Consider the following 22,782-nt stretch of genomic DNA (forward strand, 5'->3'; position numbering starts at 1 on the left):
CGCTTTATTTAAAATGAAGTGGATTCTAAACACCACTTAAAAACACATTAATAATGGTGTTGGTGTGTTATTCATCTCAGAAAAGTGACAGATGTTTCCCTCAGCAAATCGCTGACGGGGGACTGTGAGGTAGGGAGCCAGGAGATTGATTAGGTCCTGTCAAGGGGCCCATTACAGTCTCCTGGTCACCTCCTCACTCTGCCTGCCCCCACCCTCCCCTGCCACCCTCCGTGGATGCTTATCTAGACTGTCTTCCTCAAGGATTTGGAGGGGCTGGGGGCTGGCCTGGCTACTGTTCCCCCTATTTTGGGAGGAGTACCCTGACTTTCCTCTGGGGTCACATTTGTCCCTTTCTCAAGTGCCGTTCCAGCGGTATCGTAGAGTCGAGGTTGGCCTTTGAGATTCCCCTCCCCCCACCAACCCCAACCAGAGGGACACTGCTCCAAGCTGAGCCATGTTTGTAGCTGGATCCAGATGTACCTGAGGAGGACTCTTCAACATCCTGGCCATTCAAACTCAAACCCCAATTGCAAATGATACCCTAGTCTTGACTGGGGAGGGCCTTTCTCTCTGGAGGCCTTAGTTTCCCCTCTGGGCTCTTTCTGCCTGCTGGGCGGGGCTGTAGAACTCACACTTGGAGAGGGTCACTCACAGATAGGCAGCAGCTGAGCTGACTTTCCCAGAAGCCCCAGGGCACAAGCTCTCCCTGCCTGCGTGGCCACCCTGGGATGAAGGCAGGGGAAGGACACTACAGTCAGGAACCACACACACTGCTCCTGCTCTTTGTCTGTCAACGGCTCCCAAACTCTTTCAGGATCAAGTCTGCACTAAGCAAGTACTGAGGGCGGAGCTGGGATGCTGCTCAGCTGGTAGGGGGCTTGCCCTGTATGCACAAAGCCCAGACTTGGGCCCCAAGCACTGCCTGAGCCAGTGTGCTTGTGCATGCCTATGATCTAGTACTTGGGAGGTGGAGGCAGGAGGATTAGAAGTGCAAGGCCTCTCTCACCTGATAGCTGAGATAGGGAACTGTATATATCTCCGAGAAAGATGGGGGGGGCAGCAGATGCAAAGGCCCTGGGGTGGGGGTGAGATAGAAGGCTCTGGGGAGCTGGACACAGATACCAGGGTCTGGGGGGGAAGGGAGGCTAAGGAGGAGGGGGGGGCAGTTGTTTAGCCTTGTGTGCTGCTCACTGGCTTTTACACTGAAGGAGACGGGTCCAGGGGGTTGGGTTCCGGGAGGCAAGGGTTAAGGAGAGAGCCTGGAAGGGACAAGGGAGAGGTGGGGAGATTTGTTATAAACCCAGAGTTGGGCACCAGGAAGGGCAGAGTGGTCTGCTTGTGGGCCTGTCAAGGCTGGGCGTGGGAAGCGACAGGTGAGGGCTTTGCAGTGTGGGTTGGCAAGAAGCCAGGTAAAGCCAGAGACACCCAACCTTCCCCGGCAGAGAGGGCCCAGAGTCAGAGGCCAGGGAGGAGGAGGCACAGCAGGCCACCAAAGCGGGCCAGGAAGCTGGAGCCAGAGCCAGGGGGGCTGCCCAGTCATCAGCAGAGTTGGTCCCCAGTGCCACCTGCTCTCAGCCAGCCACCCACCCCAGGTCAGAGCTTGACTGCGCACCCAGGGGCAGCAAAGACAAGGCCTGAAGCCTCCAAAGGGAGACAGAGAAAGAGGCACTCCGGGCACCGAGGGTCAAGGGTCAGGGGTCAGAATTTATGGAGGGCTCTAGAACACAGCTTCAGGGATCAAGGGAAGTGGTCGCCTTGCCCCTGCTACCCGGTATGAGAGTGCCATGGGGTGGGGGGTGGGCTGGGATAGGGGGGTCATGCGTATGTGTGAGTGCTCGTGCTCTCGTGTGCACATGCGTGCATAGGGCTGACCGGAAGCTGCTGGGGGACAACTGTGAGTACTCTATTCCTTTATTTTCAAATGCCCTCTGGCTTTTGCAGGGCGGCCTTTAGGGGCCTTTGATCTGAGTACTCCCCCTCCTCCATCTCTTCCTGTTCTCCCTTATCTAGGCCCCTCTGGCTTGGAATAGGGTCACGGCCTCTGTCCCCTGCTGCCTCTGATCTCTGCCAGGCTGTGTGGGTCCCCTGCGCCACCCCAGCAGGAAGCTGGGTCAGTGGGTACCTCCCCAGTAGATCTAGGCTTCCCTGGCCTGTGAGGCGCTTTGTTTGGGATGAACCCTACAATTTGATCAGGCCTAGTAGGACAGGAAGTGATCTCTGGCATGCACTAGACAAAGGGCCCCTTGAGAGGCCAGGAAGTGACCGCTGGGGTTATCTGTGCCAGGATTTATAGACCATCTGAGAGACAGAGCTGGGATCCTGGGATAACATTACTTTTGCAGAAGGCTTCTCTTTCTAACTCCTCCTGGGTCCTCCAGGATCTGTCGCAGCCCACCCCTACCCCGCCCCCAGCAAGCCCCGTGCCCCTTGGAAAGGAGTGGGGAGCTGGGTCAGGGCGTCTCCTTTCTACCTATGTAAGCCGTGTATGTTCTTAGTCCTGGGTGGGAGTCTGGGGGCTTCAGCCCCTTCCCAGCCCCTTCAAGGCAGAGATGTGTGCTGTGACTGTGTCTTAGAAATGAAGGAACCTTGTGGGCCATCATCCTGGACCACAACACACCTACCCAAATTCACACCACTCCTACCCCCAAAAGGGACACAAGCCAGATCTCAGCTGCATCCAGGAGGGCCACAGGAACCCACCGGAGAGTCCATCTTCTATGGGCCCATCATGGGCTGACCCTGACTGGCACAGTTCCTAATCAGTGGCCTCCAGATGGGCTGTGAACCATGACCACACCTATGGCATCATTTCCCCATATGCTTCCCGGAGGGGCAGAGACTCCCAGGCACCCGCCCTGGAGCCGGACATGCTCAAGAGGGATGCTGCTTTATCGCTAACGTATGCCTCAGTTTCCCCTCAGGTACCTCCTCAGCTACCTGGGGGAGGTGTGGGTGTCGTTGGTGCCTTCTTCTGAGCCCCTCTTTGCTTTCACACTGGCCATGTAGGCTGAGCTCCCTGGGGGCTGGAGGAAAGGGCGGATGGAGGCATGCTGTGTCTTGTTCCAGCCGTGGAACATGCTGTTGCTCCGGTGTCCCCACTCCTGGAACAAAGGCCCCAGTTCTAAGCCCCTTCCTAGTTGGGCAGCCCACCCTACCAGGGAGGGTGTTTCCGGACATACATTTCATCTTTTGTACCACAGTTTAGAAGTGGAGACACGCAGCTCTCGGGTGCAGCGCGCCCTCTGGTGGCTGTTCTTGAGCATTGCTCTGTCCTGGCCCAGGGTAGCCAAATTCTCTCCCTTGGTGGGACTTTGTCCCTGGGAACTTAGCATTGTTGGGAGCCCACACTGATGGGCATGACATGCCCAGCCTCATTCTGTTCTGCGATAGATGTTGTCTACGTGACAGAATCTGGAGTTGTCTGGGAAATGGACTTTCAGGTGGGTCTGTGTTTTGGGTTATCTTGATTATGTTAATTAATTCAGGAAGATACATCTTAATTATGGGTGGACCTGCTGCCAGGGCAGGGGACCCTGAACTATGTAAAATGGAGAAAATAAGCTAAGCACTCGCATGCATTCATTCCTTGCTCTCTGCTTCTTGACTGAGGGTGTGTCCTGGCACCACAGTGGATTGAAACTGTGAGCTGAATACAGCCTTAACTTGTTTTTTTATCAGGGTATTTTATCATAGCAACAGGGAAAGATTGGGAGATCCTGCCCTTCTAGAGACTCCCCAGGGTCTCTGGCTCCCAGGGAAAGCATACTTTCCCTTGGAAGATCCTTCTCTCAGAAGAAAGCTACTAGCCTGAGCTCAATACTCTCTCTTTTCTTTTCAAGTTAGGGTCTTGTGTAGCCCAGGCTGGCCTCAAGCTCCACAGAGCTGAGAATGACCTGTTGTTTCTTCCTCCTGAGTGCCGGGGACACCCCTCACAGTTTATTGGTGCTGGGGCTTGAACAGGGGCTGTGTCCTAGTTGCTGTGACAAAGCCTCTACCAAAAGGAACTGGGAAGAAAAGGGCTTATTTGGTTTACGGTCACTGAAGGAAGCCAAGGCAGGAACTGAAGCGCAGGCCATTCGGGAAGGCCGCCTACTGGTTTGCCCTCCATGGCTCACCCCACTTTCCTCACACACCCTGGGATCACCTGCTCAGGTGTGATACCACTTACATCCATCACCCATCCAGAAAAGGCCCCACAGGCTTGTCTGCAGGCCAACCTGATAAAGGCAAGTTCTCACTCAAGGATCCCCCTTCCCACGTGTGTAGGTTTGTCTCAAGCTGACAAAGACTGTGACACTAGGTAGCACTCCTGAGCCAGGAGGCCCCAGCCCTCAAGCGCTCTTTCATTCAGTAGCTTTTAAATGGCAGTAACAGATTTCTAACTTGAAATTCACCACTTATCTATCTTTCGTGCATTAAGCACGTTCTCATTGTCAGGGGATGAGGGGAACTCTCACCAGCTTGCACCCCCCCCCCCCAGAATACTTTCTTCACGAACTCAAACTCTGTCCCCATCAGCACCCCTCCCACGCCTCCCAGCCGTCTTCTCTTCTGCTGGGCCTCCACTCCGGGGACCCTATGATGAGAGCCACGTAGGGTGCTCACTTTGCTTTGTCCTTGAGGCTGTAGTAGCAGGTGTCAGAATCTTCTCTGTATGTGTGTGTGCGTGTGTACACGTGTGTGTGTGTCTGTGTGTGTGTGTGAGCACCTGTGTGCATGTAGAACCTATAGAGGTACATACCAGCCCTCTACAGCTCTCAATCTTCTTGTTTTTTAATGACCCGCACGCTCATGTGTTTTATCTTTTTCTGAATAATTTTAGATTCTAGTTAAGATATTATTACAGTATTTCTGTCTTTCCTCTCCTCCCTCCAACCCCTCCAGCGTCCTCTTGCTCCAACCTCTCCTATGCCCCCTTCACTTTCTCTCAGGTTCATGGCACTGTCCCCCCTTTGATTATTATTGTTACATGTATGTATAAATTATGTAAATAGAACCTGGTGAGTCTGCTTAGGGTTGCTTGTACATATATGATTTTGAGCCTGCCCACCTGGTATTGCGTAACCAGTTAGGGGGCTCACCCTTGGCGAGGGTTAATTCTCTGCTCTCAGCCACCCTTAATTGCCTGTGGTTCTTTGTCTAGGTGCAGGGCCCTGTGAGATTGCCCCTGTCCTGTTAGCTCTTCCACTGGTGGTTCAGGTTCTGCTTAGGCAGCCATGTTGGTGCGGTATCACGGGTGTGGCTTCCTTGCCATTTCCAGGAGATATAATCTTACAGCCGATGTCCTAGTTCCCTGGCTCTTCCAGTCTTCCTGCCCATCTTCTGAGATGTTCCCTGAGCCTTAGGTGCAGACATTGTGCTGATGAGTCTGCTGGGGCTGAGCACCACATGGGCAGTTGTTCTTGGTCCCTTGGCCAACTGGTTTACTGTTACAGCCTCCATTTGCTTCAAAGAAAAGCCTCTATGGTGAGGGTGAGAGGTACAACTGCCAGGGGAAAATGGCTCACTGCATAGTTTCTGAGACAGCACCGCTCAGCTCACTGAACTTGGAGCTTACTGATTGGCTAGGAGAGCGGGCTAGCGAGCCCCTGAATCTTCTTGGCCCCACTCCTCAGCACCAGGATATAGGAACCTCTAATTTTGGGCTTTTAGCCTGGGTGCCAGGGATCTAAGCACCTTACTGACCGAGCCACTTCCCTATTCCTGCTTTCTTTATTTTTATGATCAAATAACCACCCTCATTTCCGTACCCATCCCACCAGGGTCTTGAACAAAGCCAGTTGCGCTCCTGTCTCTGCTTCCCTTGGGTATGTCTTAGAAGGGGACTTTCTGGGTAATTTCCTCGTTTGTGTTCCTGAGGTCACCACACTGTTTCCACCAGAAGCTTACATCCTGCCAGCAACATGCACTGATTGCTCCTGTCTCCTCTTTTGCCTTCTCTTTTCTCTGCTTCTTAAAAAAAAATATCACAGCATGGGAGCCATCTTAATGGGTGGAACGAAGCATCTTATTCTAGTTTTATTTTCGTTTCCCAGCGATTAATGATGGTGTGTGTTTTCCCAAGAGCATATTGATCTTTTTTAATTGTTTTAAGATTAACATCTATTCTTTCCTGCTAGCATCATCACCATCATCACCACCACCACCACCATCATCATCACCATCACCACCATCACCACCACCTGGTCCCTTGTGTGATGAGCATGGTAGCTCATCTGTAATCCCAGCACTTAGGGGGAATTTCAAGGTTGGGGACAACCTGGGTTATATATGTATAGCAAGATCCTATCTCAGGCTCCTCTAGGGATGGGCTGAAATGGATCCCCTGGGCTTGTCATCTGAGAGATTGTGGCACAAATTGGAGAGCCACTGGTCTGGGAATTGTGCCAGGCACTTTCTAGCATCACTTGACTGAAGACACCTGCCATTATCCTCACATATGGAAGAGGAAAACCTGAAAACCGACACTCAGACACTCACACACTTGCGCACAGTCACAGTTTGGCTTCTAGCTAACTACCTGGCCTTTCCCTGGGATTTATCAGGCGCCTGGGTGAGGTTCCCTGTATGGCCAGCAGGGGGAGCACTTGACCTAGGACTCAGCATTGAGCTGGGCTTGGGAGATCAGCCTATGGGCTGTTTCAAACATGGTCTTGTTTCATAGCGGTGGGGATTAAGGCACATGCTGCATAGGTGGTGAGTGGTGGGGTTAGGATTTGAGCTGTGTGTGTGTGTGTGTGTGTGCGCGTGTGTGCGCGCGCGCTCACGCAAGTGTGTATGCTGGGACTATAGCTGCATACCACATGACTCCCTAGCCCAGGCTTTTAATTCACCTGAAGGAAGGTGCCAGTTAGCAGAAGCAGGAGGCAAGGCTGTGGTAGACATATGTAAACCCGGGCCCCTATCCAGTCAGAGATTACAGAGAAAGTACCGGCCGAGTCTTGTACATAGTAGGCCTAGCGCTGGAAAACCAGGGCAGGCAGCTTCGTCTGCAAGGAACCTGTGGTGCTTGCCAGGAGGAGGGATGTGGGGACCAGTGTTCTTTAGCTGGGAAAGCTGGTAGAGGCTGTGTACCCCTGCTCCACCTCTCAGCTAGAGGCTCTCAGTGTGTGTGGTGGTCCCTGTGAGGGGCGTGGTGTGGAGATGGGGGCTCCTGTGAGGGGTTTGGGGGTAGAGGGGATCCTTGTGAGGGGTTTGGGGATGGAGGGGCCCTGTGAGGGGTGTGGAGGTGGAAACCCCCCCTCCATCCACAACGAGCTCTTTTCTGGTGTTATCCTTGGAGCTAGGCTCAGAGTTCATCTCTCAGGGCCTGAGCTAAGCCGGCTGGGTACACAAACACCGGGCACACTGGAGGCTGGGGAACAAGGCTTTCCCTTAGCCGTCTTTACAAGGCTTCCAAAAACAAGAGGGTGAATTTCTGTCTCCTGCTGCAGCTGCTAATTTATGTTAATCAGATGCATGAAAACCCCAAGTCCCTAGCGATATCTGGGCTTGGGAGGATGGAGGCTGCTGAAGAGAGAATGAAGTAGTCTTGTGTTTCCGAGGTGGCTCTGCTGGCCTTTACCTGGGCCCCAGGGCAGCCTGCTTCCCATGAACCTTTGCCTTGTGAGGCCATGGTAGGGGGCTCTACCTTGGTGCCTGGATATTGAGGAAGATTGAGGGGCTGTGCTGTTGTCCGGAAGGAAAGGGCAAGGTGACCGACTGGAGGCCATGTCCTAGTCAGGTGACCTCCTCCCATGGCAGGGGTCATGGTGGACACCTCAGGGCACAGAAAAGAAAGGGAGGTACTTGGGGGGGGGGTGTTAACGGACAGGTAGCCAGGGCTGAGCTTCTGCTGGTCACGGATTAGACAAGTGTCTTACTCTCTGTGCCTCAGTGTCCTCAAGAGAACTAGGGACACTGGCTGCTTTCTGTTGTGGGATTTGGGACACTGAAGGATGCGCCTCTCGTGGGAAAGAGCACCTTGGAGGTGGCTGTGCTCCATTAGCAACCCTGAAGCTCAGCTAGAGCCTGGACACATGTGTGAGAACTGAAGTCCCTTCTCAGGCTCCTTCCAACCTGAACCTCCACACCCGTCTCTGCAAGCTGTACCTCAGCCTGTTTGTGGGCGCTTCCCCTTCCTGCCAGGGGACCCACGATGGCCTTTATGCTGTGAGGGAGGTGTGTGTATGTGTTGTGTATGTGTATGGGTGGTGTGCCTCAGTGTGTAGAGTTTGTGTGTTGTGTGTACATGTGTCTGGTCTGCATGTGTGTATGTGTGAGGCACACTGAAGAGTGGCCATGGTTCCCTGGCTCCTACTTCCTCAATTTATCTGGGTGGGCTCTGCTCCCGGGAGGGTCCTTCTCTCTGGCTCTTTCCCCTAGGTCCATTCTGCATGCACAAAGCCCTGGGGCCCATGCCACTTTCAGCTTACTAATTGCCCGGGTCACTTCTTGACCCTTCTCAGCTGCCTGTACTCATTTATTCAGGAATGGGTTCACCTTCCTCTCTCTCTCCCTCACCCTTTGGAGCACTCATCTTCCTGTTTCCTGGAGTACTCTCCCTCATCTCCTAGGTCACACTTTTCCCCCTCAATCCCCTCCCCAACACTATCCATTCTCACTCCCTGGAGCACTTTCCCTCATCCCCTGGAGCACTCTTCCTCCATCCTCTGCCCTCTTTATCACTAATTTGCCCCTTTGAGTCAGTCCATTCATGTGGTGGCCAGTGGGGTGGACAGCCTAGTGTTTTGTCATAAAAGATGCCACAGATTTGTGAAATGACCACTGAACCTCCCCACCCCGCCGCTCACAGACACACCAGGTGGAGGGTGATAGAGATGTCTTGCTGTGAGGAGCTGAGGAGGTCAGGAGGGCCATGGAGCAGTATCACCCTTCCGGGGATTGTGCCTTTCCATACAGTACTGCAGAGCCAAAGCCTGAGGCCATGGCGGCCTTCCTCTTCTTGCTTGTTACAACTGCTGGCTGCATGAGGAGTCCCATCGCTCCCCTGGGCCTCTGGTCACATCAGAGATGGCATTGGGACTAGATCTCACACTCAGGGAGAATTAATTTAAATTTTCCACGGAGACAGCAGAGTGCTGTCAAGCTGTGGTCTCTGAGTTATTTTTGGACACCCTGGCTAGAGCACTGTGCCGTCCTCTAAACAAACCAACCCCAACGAGTGCTTTCAGAGTCCTCCCTCCTGACAGGCCCTGTGGCTGGCAGGGTCTGGGCCCAGCACGGGGCCTGATGGCCCAGACAGCTCCTGGCACTGTGGTCTCTGGGGCTGAGCCGGGGCATTTGTAGTCAATACAAACAGCCGTGTCACACCTCAGGCCTCCAGAGCAGTGTTCAACAGGACTTGTCACACAGCCTGAGAGCAGGAAGAAAACCACTTCCCCGTCAGCTGCTCACACACGCATAGCCCATGTGACCTGGCACAACAACGCTGAATTTTCCACTGAGTTGTGCTTCGGCTCCTGGAGGGCTGGGCTGGGCTGTAGTGTTGGTAGCGGGGCAGGGTCCAGGGTCCAGGGTCCACTCTCCCCCAGCCCCCACCGGAGGAGGCTCAAGTCATCTGCTTGTCCCTGCAAGTCACTGCCCATGGCGCAGTGTTCCTCTCTCCTGGGAGCACCAGAGAAGCTTCCTCAGCAGACCAGATCTAATAGTGAAGTTCCCTCCTGAAAAGGTTTTCTCCAGGTGTAGATGTGTGTATGTGTGTATGTACTCTCACGTGTGGTGTTTGTGTGTGTGTGTGTACATATGTGTGTGTGTGTGTGTGTGTGTAAGAGAGACATAGGGTAGCTCTAATGGCATACAGAGCTAAAAGACCCCCCACCCACACCCCCACCACACACACACCAGCAGAGAGAGGTTGGGCTGTGTCAGGAAGACTCGTGTGAGACAAATTCATACATATATGGGTTCCATCCCCTTGGGCCGATGATTTTGGCTTTATTCCCTTTGAGGTGTAACCAGTAGCAACTCCATGTGCAAACTTAGGCACGGGGAGGGGGGTGCTCTTGGCTGTAGCAGGGCAGGTTCTTTACTTTCTGTGTCTTTGGGGGGTGGGTTGGCACTTCAGTTTGAACTCAGGGTCTCATGAATGCTAAGCAAATGCTTTACACCGAGCTATAGCCCAGCCTTGCTTTTTAAAAAACATTATTTTATTTATTTGTGTGTGCGTGTGTACATTCCTGTATGTGTGTGTGTCTATCTGTCTGTCTGTCTGCCAAATTTTGGGATTCAGTTATTTCCTTCTACTATAGGATCTGGGCTTCAAACTCAGGTCAGTGCTAAGCCCCTGTTGATTTTGAGACAAGGTCTCAGTAATTTGCCCAGTCTGTTCCTGAATTTGTGATATCTCAGTTCCTGGGGTAGCTGGAATCACAGGCCTGTGGCTCCAGGTTTGGCTAGTGTCTTAGGGTTTTATTGTTGTGAAGAGACACCATGACCAGGGCAACTCATATAAAGGAAAACATTTAATTGGGGGCTGGCTTACAGTTCAGATGGTTAGTCCATTATCATCACAGCAAGAAGCATGGCGGCCTGCAGGCAGACCTGGTGCTGGAGAAGGAGCTGAGAGTCCCGCGCCTTGATCCACAGGCAGCAGGAGACCGTGAGCCACACTGGGCGTAGCTTGAGCATAGGAGACCTCAGAGCCACCTTCATAATGACACAGGCCACACTCCTAATAGTGCCACCTCTGTGACCAAGCATTCAAACCCACGAGTCTAAGGAGACCATTCCTATTCCAGCCATCACGGCTAGGGAGGGGCTTTGTTTCAAAAGTGTGTTGTTTTCAGCCACTCTTGCCTAGATGCCTGATTTGATGTGTGGAATAGGGCTGATAGCTAGGTAGGGAGAGGAGAAAAACCAGAAATGATTTTTTAAAAACATATTGTCATGATAAAAAATTTGTGGGGCTGGAGAGACGGCTCAGCAGTTAAGAGCACTGGCTGCTCTTCCAAAGGACCCAGGTATAATTCCCAGCACCCATAAGGCAGCTCACAACTGTCTAATTTCATTTCCAGGGGATCAAGACATGCCTGTGATCCCCACACTGAGGCAGGGGCTTCAGTGCATTTGAGGCCAGCTGGACCCCGACACAAACCAATCAGCATAAAGCAAGTGTGAAGCCTGGCTGAGGCAGGGCAAGCCCCCATAACTCCCCATACTCCATTCCTGGGGGAAGTAACTATCTAGACCTTTGAGCTGGGCATGATGGTATACAGCTTTAATCCTAGCATTTGGGAAGCAGAGGAAGGTGGATCTCTGTGCTTGAGGCAAGCCTGGTCTACATAATGATTTGCAGGACAGCCAGGGCTAGGTAGAGAGACACTGTCACACAAAACAAAACAAAACAAAACAAAACAAAACAAAACAAAAAAATGAATGAATGAATGAATGAATGGGTGGCTGGATGGCTGGATGGCTGGATGGCTGAGAACAGATTAAAAAAAAGACCTTTGGACTAAGCTTCTTGTCTGCTTTGGACAGAGACGCAGAGAGGACGAAGCTTGCCATTGTGGATGCACTGAGTCTGGGCAGAGGGAAGACTGGCACACAGCTGTGGGTTCCATGGAGTGCTGCTGTGCAGAGCTTCCAAGCAGAGCCGTCTGTGGGAGGGATGTGAGATGGAGCTGCCGCCTCTGGACTTCAGCAGCTGTGTGGCTGCAGGCAGGGCTTCACTGTCTCTGGTCATCAGTTCTCCATCTTGCTGACTGAAGAAAGATTCAAGGATGCAGAGGGACCTTCTTCCTTGTGGCCTCCTCCCCTTCTCACAGCCTCAAACTTCCACGAGAGCAGGCAAACACAGGGGGAAACGTCCCCTGACCCTTTGGGGACAAATTGTGGCCATGTTTCACGCACACACTAAGAACTTAAGCGCCTAACTTTTGCCAACAAAGACATTGCCTCCTACAAGAACAGAGCAATGAGAGCCCACACCGCTGTGCCCATTCTCAAACTTCACCCAGATCCATCTTTTTCACCTACTGTAGCCTGGAGCCATCCTTCAGGCTCCTCTTTATGCCCTGGACCCTCGTGTGGTTCCTATCACATGCTTCTTGCAGTGGCTACAGGACCTTCAGCTGACTCCACTTAGCAAGTGGCACTGTTTTCTTACAGATGCCTCCTAGGTGGTTCGAGGCTTGGATCTGCCCTAATGCTGATGGTATTCACGTGGGCTCTTTGGGGTCGAGGTGCCCCCAGACCTTTTCTTTCCATTCTGAAATGAGGTAGGATTCTTGGAGATAGTGACAGGTCCTCCTTGTAAACCTCTAGGCCCTTGTTTGTTGTTTCACAGCAGCTCTGACTGTGGCTTCCGGCTTGTTTGGGGCATGGTCATGAACTGCTGCCATTATTTATTCTCATCTCCCCTCCCCAAGGAGCTGGAGGGGGCTTCATGCAGGCTTCTAGTCCCAGGGGTGTCTTCATGTTCTCGACCCGCTTCCTCATTTTCTAGCCCGTGAAGCTGGTCTGTCTTCATGTCATTTTTCCTGGCCAGCCCAGGATGCAACCCTTACTCCAAGGGGTGGGCTGACTTGATTTCCAAATGAGACCTACACACGCATGCTGGGTTCAAGTTACACGAGCTGACTTATGAAATACAGCGGTAAAGGAAAATGAAAAAAAAAAAAACTGAAAAAAAAAAACGGAAGTCTTATGAATGTGGTCAGGTAGTTCCTTCTGTTTGAAAATAAACTAGACGCTTTCAGAGTGGTGTTGGCATAGGACAGCATGCAGACGCCCTCTGTGGCTTCTGCCTCCTCCTCCAACTTACGAGGCACTGTCTGTCCATGACCCTGTCGCTTACTTCGGCCACACAGCCCAGGAAGCACAGGCTGGGAACCCGTAGAGCAAACAGCACAGTCAAAGTTAAGTCATAAGGAATCTACCCCCAGGAGCTGCGGCTCATCCCAGGCCTCAGGTGCTCATAGAAGACCCCTCCTTCTCGAGTAGAGTGGACAGGGGACCTGATGTGGTCACAGCTCAGAGGCTGTCCCACACGTCCCCCCCCAGATATACACACAGGCACAGATACACACACACACAGACAGACAGAGACAGAGAGGCAGATATACAGACACACACAGACACAGACACACATAGTCACACACATACACACACACACACACACACACACACACGCATACACACACACTTGTTTTCTCCACTCTTTTTTGGGGGTGCATTTCTGCTCTAGCCTTGCTCCCCACCCCCTGATTCTGGGGGGTAGCTACAGGCAGGGCAGCAAGCCCAGCATGGATCTCTTTATCTCTCTGGTTCCACTGTGGGGCTTTGAGAGGTGATGGCACCTTCCCCCCCTCCCCCCGTTCCCTGTTCCTTTTATTAAAGACTTTTATTAAAGACTTCCTGCAAACTGCCAACTTTGCCTTTCCGTGAACCTGCCTTGGCTAAGTCAGGTCCACAGGATCGACATTTTCATTATAGTTCTTCCAGGCAGGGTCTCCCTGTGTAACCCTAGCTGCCCTGTAACGCCCTGTCCACACCAGGTTTGCCTTAAACTTGTGGTGATCCTGATTGTACCTCCAAGCGCAGAGGTTATAGGCGTGCACTAAAGCATCTGGAACAACAACAACAAAAAATCTTCAGAGGTTGGGTACATGCACGTGCCGGGGTGAGTGTGAGACAACGGGGGAGTTGGTGAGGTTCAAAGTTTCACAGGGTTGAGATTAAAGTGCGGGTGTGGGGAGCCTAGCCCCCAAAGGCTCTGCCCTCCTGCTGTCCCTTCTTGCCACACGCTGCTTTCACGCCTGGTGGACAGGAGGCCTGGCGTGCCGGGGCTGGCTTTTCTGCCTTCTGTCGGCGATGGCGTCTACCTCCTGCACCCCCTTTGCTACCGCCCCTGCCTCATCTCTGGCCCCAACCTCACCCTGTAACCCAGTGCTCCTGCTTCCCACTATGCGAGAAGGGTGGAAGGATGGGGTATAACCCATCGTGGCAGGGACGAGGGGGTGACAGGAGAGTTGGAGCAGGTCACATCATGCTCCCAGTCAAGAAGCAGAGAGAGAGAGAGAGAGAGAGAGAGAGAGAGAGAGAGAGAGATGAATGCATGCAGCTGCTCGGGTCCTTTTCTCCACTCACACAGCCCAAGGTCCCAGCTAGGGAATGGTGCTACCCACAGTGGGTGGGTCTCCCCGCTTGAGTTAATGAGATAATCCCCACAGGCATGCCCAGAATTCTGCCCATCCCCGGGTGATTATAAAATCCTGTCAAGTTGACAAACTAAATCTAATTGGACAGATGCTCAGACTGGGGGAAGAGTGGAGAATAAACATGCAAAGATGCTTTTTGCTTTAGTATTTTAAGTGCAAAACATAGGAAATAATCACATTCCTACTACAGTTTGAATGTGTCCCCCAAATGTTGGAAAACTAACACCCTAATCCTATGGTAATAGTACTTGGAAGTAGGGGTTCTTGGAGGGATGGGGCCTCATGGTATAACTAGTGGCTTTGTAAGGATTCCAGCCTGTCTGACTTCCTCACTGGGTGTCCCGTATGTCTTCTATGTAGCTTAGAGGCTTTCTAGCTTCCCACTGTGTTTTTGGATCACCAAGCCAAAGCTGAAGCTAGAGGAACCTCTGTTCCTTATGCTACCCCAGTCTCCCCCCTTCACTTACAGCAGCAGAAGATGCCCTGAGTTCACGGCTCAAGGGTATTTAACTATGACACTGTGCCTCGAGGGAGCAGTTTGCAGCTAGACCAAAGGGTGGGTTTGCCCACTTCCATTACAATGGTGGCAAAATACTTGAGGGAATCAATTTCCAGGAAGAAGTTCAAGCAGGGGACAGCAGGGAGGAAGAGGCTGGGACAAGGGTTAGGGCCCACGGTACCCAAGAGGACCCACAAATCCCTGCTCCTTTCAGCGAGGCCCCTCCTGAGATCCCACACTTCCCAGGAGTCCAGAAAATTAGAATGCAGCTCTGGCTGAATTAGAGCCTCCTCCCACAATTCAGCCACCTCAGTACAGGGCCTTTGTGGACCATTGAAGTCCAAACCATAAAAGAGACTTAACATTTTCCCTTACCTTTTAATTATTTACTTATTGATTTGTTTACTTAATGTGTGTGTGTGTACGTGTATATGCATACCAAAATGATTTGTGGAGATCACAAGACAATTTGTGTGAGTTGATTGTCTTCCATCACCATGTGGGACCTGGAGATTGAACTCAGATTGCCAGGCCTGGTGACAAGGGCCTTTACTGCCGAATTATCTCTCATGCCCTTCACCCTAGGCTCTGGGCCTCCCATATGCTAGGTAAGAGCCTGCTTTAGTTTCTACTGCTGTGATAAAACACCATGACCAAAAGCGACTTGGTGGGGGTGGGGGAAGGGTTTATTTCAGCTTACACTTGTGCATCACAGTCCAGCACTGAGGAAAGTCCGTCACAGGGACTCAAGCAGGGGAGAAACCTAGAGGCAGAAACGGAAGCAGAAACATGGAGGGCGCTGCTGACCGGCTCGCTCCTCGTGGCTTGCTCATCCTTCTTTAGAGCGCTCAGGATCACCGGCCCAGGAGCGATACTGCCCACAGGGATAGGATCCTCCTGTATCCCAGAGGCCAGTCAGGAGAGGGCATTGTCTCAGTACAGGTTCCCTTTTCCAAAATGGCTCTGGCTTCTCTCAAGTTCTCATAAAACTAGCCAGCACAGTGCTCTGATATGTACATGTATATGTACATGTATATGTATATGTATATGTATATGTATTTAATTATGTCCCCAGATCTTTTTGTATTCTTTATTTTGAGACAGGGTCCCACTAAGTTGCCCAGGCTGGCCTTGAACTCACAGCAATCCACCTGTCTTTGCCTCCCTGAGTTCAGGGATTAAAGGCATGCACCACCATGCCCAGCTTCAGCGCCGTTCTTAAATGTGTTTAAATGAGGAAAATATGCAAATTCACGAAGCAAAGTCCTATGCATAAAGTCCCCTACCCTGTGCAATCATGGTGTTGACATGAACGTGCTTGTCTGTTCATACAAATCTCCAGAATACACAGAAGAACTCACTCAAGAGTGTTGCCCCAAAGAAGGATGCCGTCACCATGGGGACAGAGTGGCACATTATCTTTGTGGACAATTGAGCATGTATCTCAGTCTGGTACCATCTGTAATTGAACTAGAAATCCATGTGGACAAGCAGGGCTGAGGTGTGACTGTGTCTGGGAGACCAGTGTCAAAATGTCACCCGAGGCTTGTGGGGAGACAGAGAAAGTCTGTACCCCACAGCCTGACCCCCTGTTCTCACATTTCCCCTGCAACACCGTCACTGTGACATAGGGACAGCAGCCATCACACAGGGAAATGTGAGATGATGGCTGTGAAAGGTCAGCTATCCCAGGGGCCCTATGGTATGGTCCTCTCCCCATTCCTGGACAGCATGACTTTCTCTATATGGAGACACTATTTAGAGCAGGACCCGTACCCCTTTTCCCGGGCAAAGTGCCAGGCCACAGATGCCCTGAGACAGCTAGGGTGTGCCGAAAATGACGGCCTCAGATAGGCTGGCTGGGAAATGGCGTGCCTCTCCAACCACAACCACCTCCACATTTCCCTCCGGTGTGAGGCGGCTTAGGGGGCAGTGACACTAATGTCATTTTAGGACTGTACCCCAGGTTCTCTGGGACGTGATGCCCTTGGGGTGGAGACTATGCCCAGGGAGAGGCATAGTCAGGAAGCCTGTCAACAAAGACACTTGCTGTCTCTGGCTGTGCGGAATGGAGCCCGCAGGCCGTAGCAAGCCACTGAAAGCTTTTGAGCCAGGTGGGGCTTGTTCAGAGCCAGCATTCAGGAGCACAACTGTCGGGGTGGGGATGTGGAGGGGGGAAGGTGACAGGCTGGGGGAGGAGTGGGTCCTCACGGCCACCTGCCCAGTCCAATTTCCCCAGCCGTTATCTTAGTCTTTACAGTAATCCCGTGAGCAGGACAAGGCTATTGTTACCTCCTTTTCAACACTGAGAAAACGGGGGCCCCAGGGAGGTGGTGACACCAGCCTTTGTCACCCAGCTTGCCCCAGCAGAGTTAGGCTGGGAAGCTGGGCTGCACCCTCCCCAGGATCTGCACCTGATTCTTTTGCAGGGAGGTATTTTTAGCCGACTGGTGTCATTTCTCTCACCTTTTTACTAAGAAGGGGTCTTGGTACCTGTCTCAGGAGCCGATATTAATGTGGAGACTGTGGTCCCCACCTGCCCCCTGCAGGGTTTCGGCTGGGTTTTGGAGGCTGAAACCTGGGCCTTGCCAAAGCTCTGCTTGACCTCTGTGAGCGGGGACTGGGATCATTGGGCAGCGTTCAGGCAGAACCTCGTGTGGGTCACTGTTGTGTCTCTGGAGTCCAGGCCCAGGCATAGAGTAGGTGCTCAACAAAGAACTGGTGAGCCTAGGTCATCTAGCAATGGCTATATAGGCTGAAATAGCACATTCACAATGCCATCCTGGGTTAGGGCAAGGTCAAGTTCCCTTGTGGATGGGGCAGAGTTATCTGGGGGTGGTGTGGCCCTCCAGTGGGACCCAGGTTCTTGTTGGTCTGTTTCTAATTGATTGTTTGTATGGTTGTGCCACGGTGGCCCAGCTACTTGCTGTCTCACGCAAATCCCTGGCCTGGGTCTAATCATAGATCCCAACCCCTCAACTTCCTGGACCCAGACCCTTCCTTGTCTAGAAAGCTGTATGTGGTGGACAGGGGGCTGCTCAGGGTGGGGTCTCCTCTCTTTCGGCCCTCAGCCTCAGTGACCATTGAGGGACAGAGACAGTTGGTATGGCTGGACCCTGGTGGTGGCATGTGAGAGGGACTGAGAGGCCACGGGGCTTGGGTGAATCAAGAGAGGAAGTTGGAGGTGAAGACAGAGGAGGCGAGGCTGCCATCTCAGCCTGGGCAGCAATGGTAGCAAGAGGGGTCTACCCCTAGAGGGGTCAGTTTGAGCTGTAGGAGGCACAGTGAAGGCTAGCAGGGGCTAGCTATAACTGAGCCAGACTAGAGCTGGCTCCCTCACAGCCTGGCCTTGCAACCTGCCCAGAGACTGAGCCCGGTGCTGCCCGAGGGAGGCCTAGCCACAATGGGGCTCTTCAGCCCATGGCTTGATGGCAGGAGCCAGGTTTTTCATCACCTGCCGAGATTTATTGGCGTCTCCAGAGAGCTGCAGGCCAGAGGCCTGGCGGGCAGCAGGGCCTCCTGGCTCTTTACCCAAAGCTAAGAAATCAGAGAGCGGCACCAGCTCCATCCTGCTGGAGGGCGGCCGGCTGCTGGGCACAGATGTGCAGAGGGGTGGGTCCAGACATGCAGGAGGACCTCAGAGAGTGTGGACTTGGGGGTGCCTGGGCCCTCCCAGATGTTACAGATGTGGAAGGAGAGGTTGGAGTGGGGAAGTGACTGTCCCACAGTCACACACCACACATCTGAGCTCAGGTCAAGTCCAGGCTTGGGGGCAGTGACTACTGACATGGCCTCTTCGATGGACAGCTTTATTGACCATTTCCCTGAGAGAGAGAGAGAGAGCGGCGACCTCATAAATTACTTTTCTCATGGCTCAGGCAAAAGCAGACATCTGACAAAGCAGCTTAAGGGAAGAAGGGTTCATTTGGGCTCCTGGCTTGAGAGTATGGCCCATCAGGACAGACATGAGATGGCTGGCCCCATGGCATCCGGGGTCAGGAAGCAGAGAGCCAGATGCTCAATGCCCAGCTTGCATCATCCTTTATATTTTGTCCAGGGCTCCAGCCCACACTCCACCCTGATTAACGTAACATAGCTAACCCCTTGCAGGAATGGATGCCTGGAGGCTCATCTCCTAGGTGGCTCTAGATTCCGTCAGGCTAACAAAGCTAGCCATACACCTTACATGTCTTGTTGATGGCTCTGATGTGAGCAGCTCAAGGAGGCCGTGGTTCATGTGTGGTGGTCAGTTCTCTCCTTCCATCAGTTGGGTTCCTGGGATTGAACTTCAGTGGTCAGTTTTGGCAGCAAGCGCCTTAACCCACTGAGCCATCTCACTGGCTCTAAAGCAAGACTTTTATTTTTATTTTTATTTTTTTTAAGATTTAGGTAATGTGCCTGCATGTACACTTCCATGCCAGAGAGGGCACCAGATCTCACTATAGATGGTTGTGAGCCCCCATTGTGGTTGCTGGGAATTGAACTCAGAACCTCAGAAGAGCAAGCAGTGCTCTTAACCCCTGAGCCATCTCTCCAGCCCCGCAAGCTGTTTGTTGAACTCACTGCAGGAAGTCAGAATACTTGGACAGCTTTCTTTTTTTTTCACAGTGTAAAATGTCCAGGGGAAGGAAGCCCAGGCCTGACACCCCAGGCTTTCTGTCATCATCAGGGCCTGGGCTCTCTCTGTCTCTTCCCTCCAGTTGACTTAGTGTTCCTCCAAATGCTGCAGTTGCCTTCTGGGGAGAAGGGAGTTCAGACCACAGTTAGAGGACCCGTATTGACGGAGACTGTGCCTCTTTTTTTTTTTTTTTTTCATGGATTATTAACTCAGACACTTTTTTAAAAGCTTCATTTATTTTGTGTATATGAGTGTTCTATCTGCATTTACATCTGCCAGAAGAGGGAATCAGTTCACATTATAGATGGTTGTGAGCCACCATATGGTCACCGGGAATTGAACTCATGACCTTTGGAAGGGCAGACAGTGCTCCTAACTGCTGAGCCATCTCTCCAGCTCCAAGACTGTGCTTTTGAAATCAGAAAATTTGTAGGTTTCCTAGAAGTGCCCGAAGAGCAGGTTGTTCAAAGCATAAATAGCTTTCTGCCTTGCCTTTTATTTTTAGCTTTCTCAGGGGCCTATTATTTTTGTTTGGTGGCCATTGTTGTTCTATTTGCTTAAATAAAAATCCCCTTTTTAGGGGAAATGCCCTGGTGAGGCAGTTCTTACTATAGTGTGAGTTATAGCTGCTGCTTTAGTCATGTCCTAGGTTAACAGTGTGTGTGTGTGTGTGTGTGTGTCTGTGTATGTGTGTGTGTGTGTATGTCTGTGTGTATGTGTGTGTGTGTGTGATGGGATGCAGTATGACAATCTCTGCATCTGCAGGTCCAGGGCTCTGCCCCCCTCCCATAGCACTGGTCACACCGACGTTCCCCACCCTCCATCGTGTTTGGTGGGTGCTCAGAGCCTATCTTCAACCACAGACACCAGCTGGGCTGTTAAGACCATTTGTAACACAGTCTAGTCTCTGCCAACCACGGATTGGCGACCCCAAGGCCTCCTGTCTTCGGGGCCCATGGAGGTCTCAACATAGGAGTATCTGTTGTCACCACCTCCCGGCCAGTCATGGCCTCTGTGCTGCCTGCTGATGAGCCTGGAGGATGGGGAGATAGACACATGGCCTTGAGCAGCGCCCCTGAAAGCCTGGAGCTCAATGGAGCCCTGGATCTTCCTGACCCAGGCCCGAGGTTGTGTGTGCCGGAGTGATCCTCAGAGGGCCTTTCAGTAAAGTACACTGGGTCGGGCTGAAAGAGACAGGGTGTTGTGTGCCTTCTCACGTTTCCTGTGACTCTACCCTTGGGCCTGTAGCTCTTAGTTCCAAGCCCCAAAGGCAGAGGAGGGTGGGGACACAGGGCACTGTGAATGTCATACTTCCGAGCAGGCTACAGAGTAGCCACCCTAGGCTTGGAAGAGGCCCCTGAAGCTCCCCAAAGCTGCCCCACTCAAGCCTTCCACTCCACCCACGAGGAGGGCCCGCCTTCTAGAAGGTTCCGCTGCTGGGCTGTTGCATATCCTGCCTCAACCCCCAGGTCAGCTAGGGGTACGCCCACAGCCCTCTTGCTTTCTTTTCTCAGCTGGGGCTGGGGGGTGGCTTTCGTGGCAGGGCTGGATCAAGAACGGAAGGGCCAGGTAGCGGCAGCAATGGCGGCCAGAAGGGCCCACGTGGAGGTGCGATCAGCCGGCGCTCCTGTAGCCGAGTCTGGGTTGGCGGAAAGGACGCAGACTCCCGTGCTCATTGTTTAAATGTGAAACCCGGCAGAACTGTGAAGGTTATTTTTACCTCCCAGCGTGTGGGTGGAGAGGGATGTTCTGAGACAGGCTCTGTTCCCACAGAGAAAGTGGTGAGCACCTCACGGAGCACTCCTCCTCCGAAGAGGCGGTGGCAAAGGTCTGTTTAGGCGGGAGCAGACCATGGCTGGCCGCAGGGCCTGGACCCCCACCAGGAGCACAGTTTCCTTAGGAGAGATGATTTGTTCGGCTCTCAGAAAGCTCACCAGACAGCACATTTGCAAAGACCCGTTTATGTTACTGACTTACTAGAGTTTGCGCGGGCCGGAACCCAGAGCCTCACATGCTATGCCACTTAGCTGAGCTCCCCCAGCCTCTCTTTGTGGGACAGTTTCTCCCTAACTCGCCCAGGCTAGCTCTAAACTCACTGTATAGGAGCTGGGAATCGGCTGATCTGATTCCCAGAACAGATCGGCTCCACTAGACCCGGCACAAAGACGGTTTTGTGAGCAGATGGGGGCCTGCCCTCCCTTCCTGTTAGCCCTGCAAAGGCTCTGAGCTACCCAGGGCTCCATTGGCCAGCAGGGAGGGTACAAGTATGGTGGGAAGAAACTGAGGCCTGCCTTTTCCCACAGACCGTGCTCAGGAGAAGTCTGTGTTGCTGCCCTCTGCGCATTCTTAATCCTCACCTAGGAAGTGGGGCTGTTCTGATGTGAGCAGGAAGAAACAGAGGCTCATAGACCACGGCGGCCCCCCAGCCGGGAAGTTGAGGGTCTCCATGCATGTAGATAGGGAGGGGGCTTCCGTGGAGGGTGCACGGGGGACCACGGGCTCTGGGATAGCTGTATTAGCATCAATTATGGAAGAGAAAGATACCACAAACAACAGGATTTTGTTGTCTTCCAGTGAAGGCTGGGGGTCCAGATGGGTCCCCATAGCTGAGCTCAGAGGGCAGGAGCCTGCAGGTGCTGATCCCCTCTTCTGTCTCTTCCAGCTCCTATAAGCAGCCTGCAGCCCTCGGCTCCTGGATCCGTCCCCTCCCTTCAGAGCCGTCCCCGTGGTACCTTCCAACCTCGCTGACTTCTCTTCCCTTCACTTACAGGGCTTATGTGATGACTGGAGAACCATATAATCTGTGGCCCACCCCCTCTCCGGAAGCCTCTTCTCGGTGTAAAATAATGCAAGTGCAGGTTTTCGGGGTGCCGGGAGGGTGCTGTGGGGTGCTCTGTCCTGCCAACAGTGGTGGCCTTGGGCAGAGTGTGGTTTTGAAGGTAATGATCGTCCACTCTTCAGGACAGCGGCCCGGAGGAAAAGAACAGGTTAGGTTCATTCCAGAGGGGACTGCGGCCTCCACCAGGGAGTCACTAGTCCCTGGAGGCTGGTGACCCAGCCAGGAGCCAGGGACTCCATGGGATTCCAGGGCCCAGCAGGTAGACAGTATGACGAGGCAGTGCGTCTGTGGGCTACCCAGCCCAGGATTTGGGATCCAGCAGACCAGGGTTCAAATGTCATCCCTGCCTCCTCACAGCCCTCTGACAGGGTGTGGATGGAGGTGTGGGCGGGGCTGCCAGGGAGGAAGCCAACAGATGCTTCCTGTGACCCGGTTTCACCTGCACTGCAGCCTCTGTGGGGTGGAAACAGCAGCTCAGAGAGGCCAAGTTCTGTTCCTGTGAGTGGCTGGGCTTCCCTGGGCCTTGGGATTTCAAGCTGGGCTGTAGCCGCCACGCCGGCGTGCAGGCCGGACCTCCTCACCATTTTCTCTAAATCCACCGACCGCCTTAAATTTAACGCATCTGCTTTCAAATGGAGCTTTATAAGCTCCCGTAAGTTGAAAA

Source organism: Psammomys obesus, unplaced genomic scaffold (assembly GCF_907164565.1).
Source record: "Psammomys obesus unplaced genomic scaffold, mPsaObe1.curated_primary_1811, whole genome shotgun sequence".
In the NCBI taxonomy this organism is placed as follows: domain Eukaryota; kingdom Metazoa; phylum Chordata; class Mammalia; order Rodentia; family Muridae; genus Psammomys; species Psammomys obesus.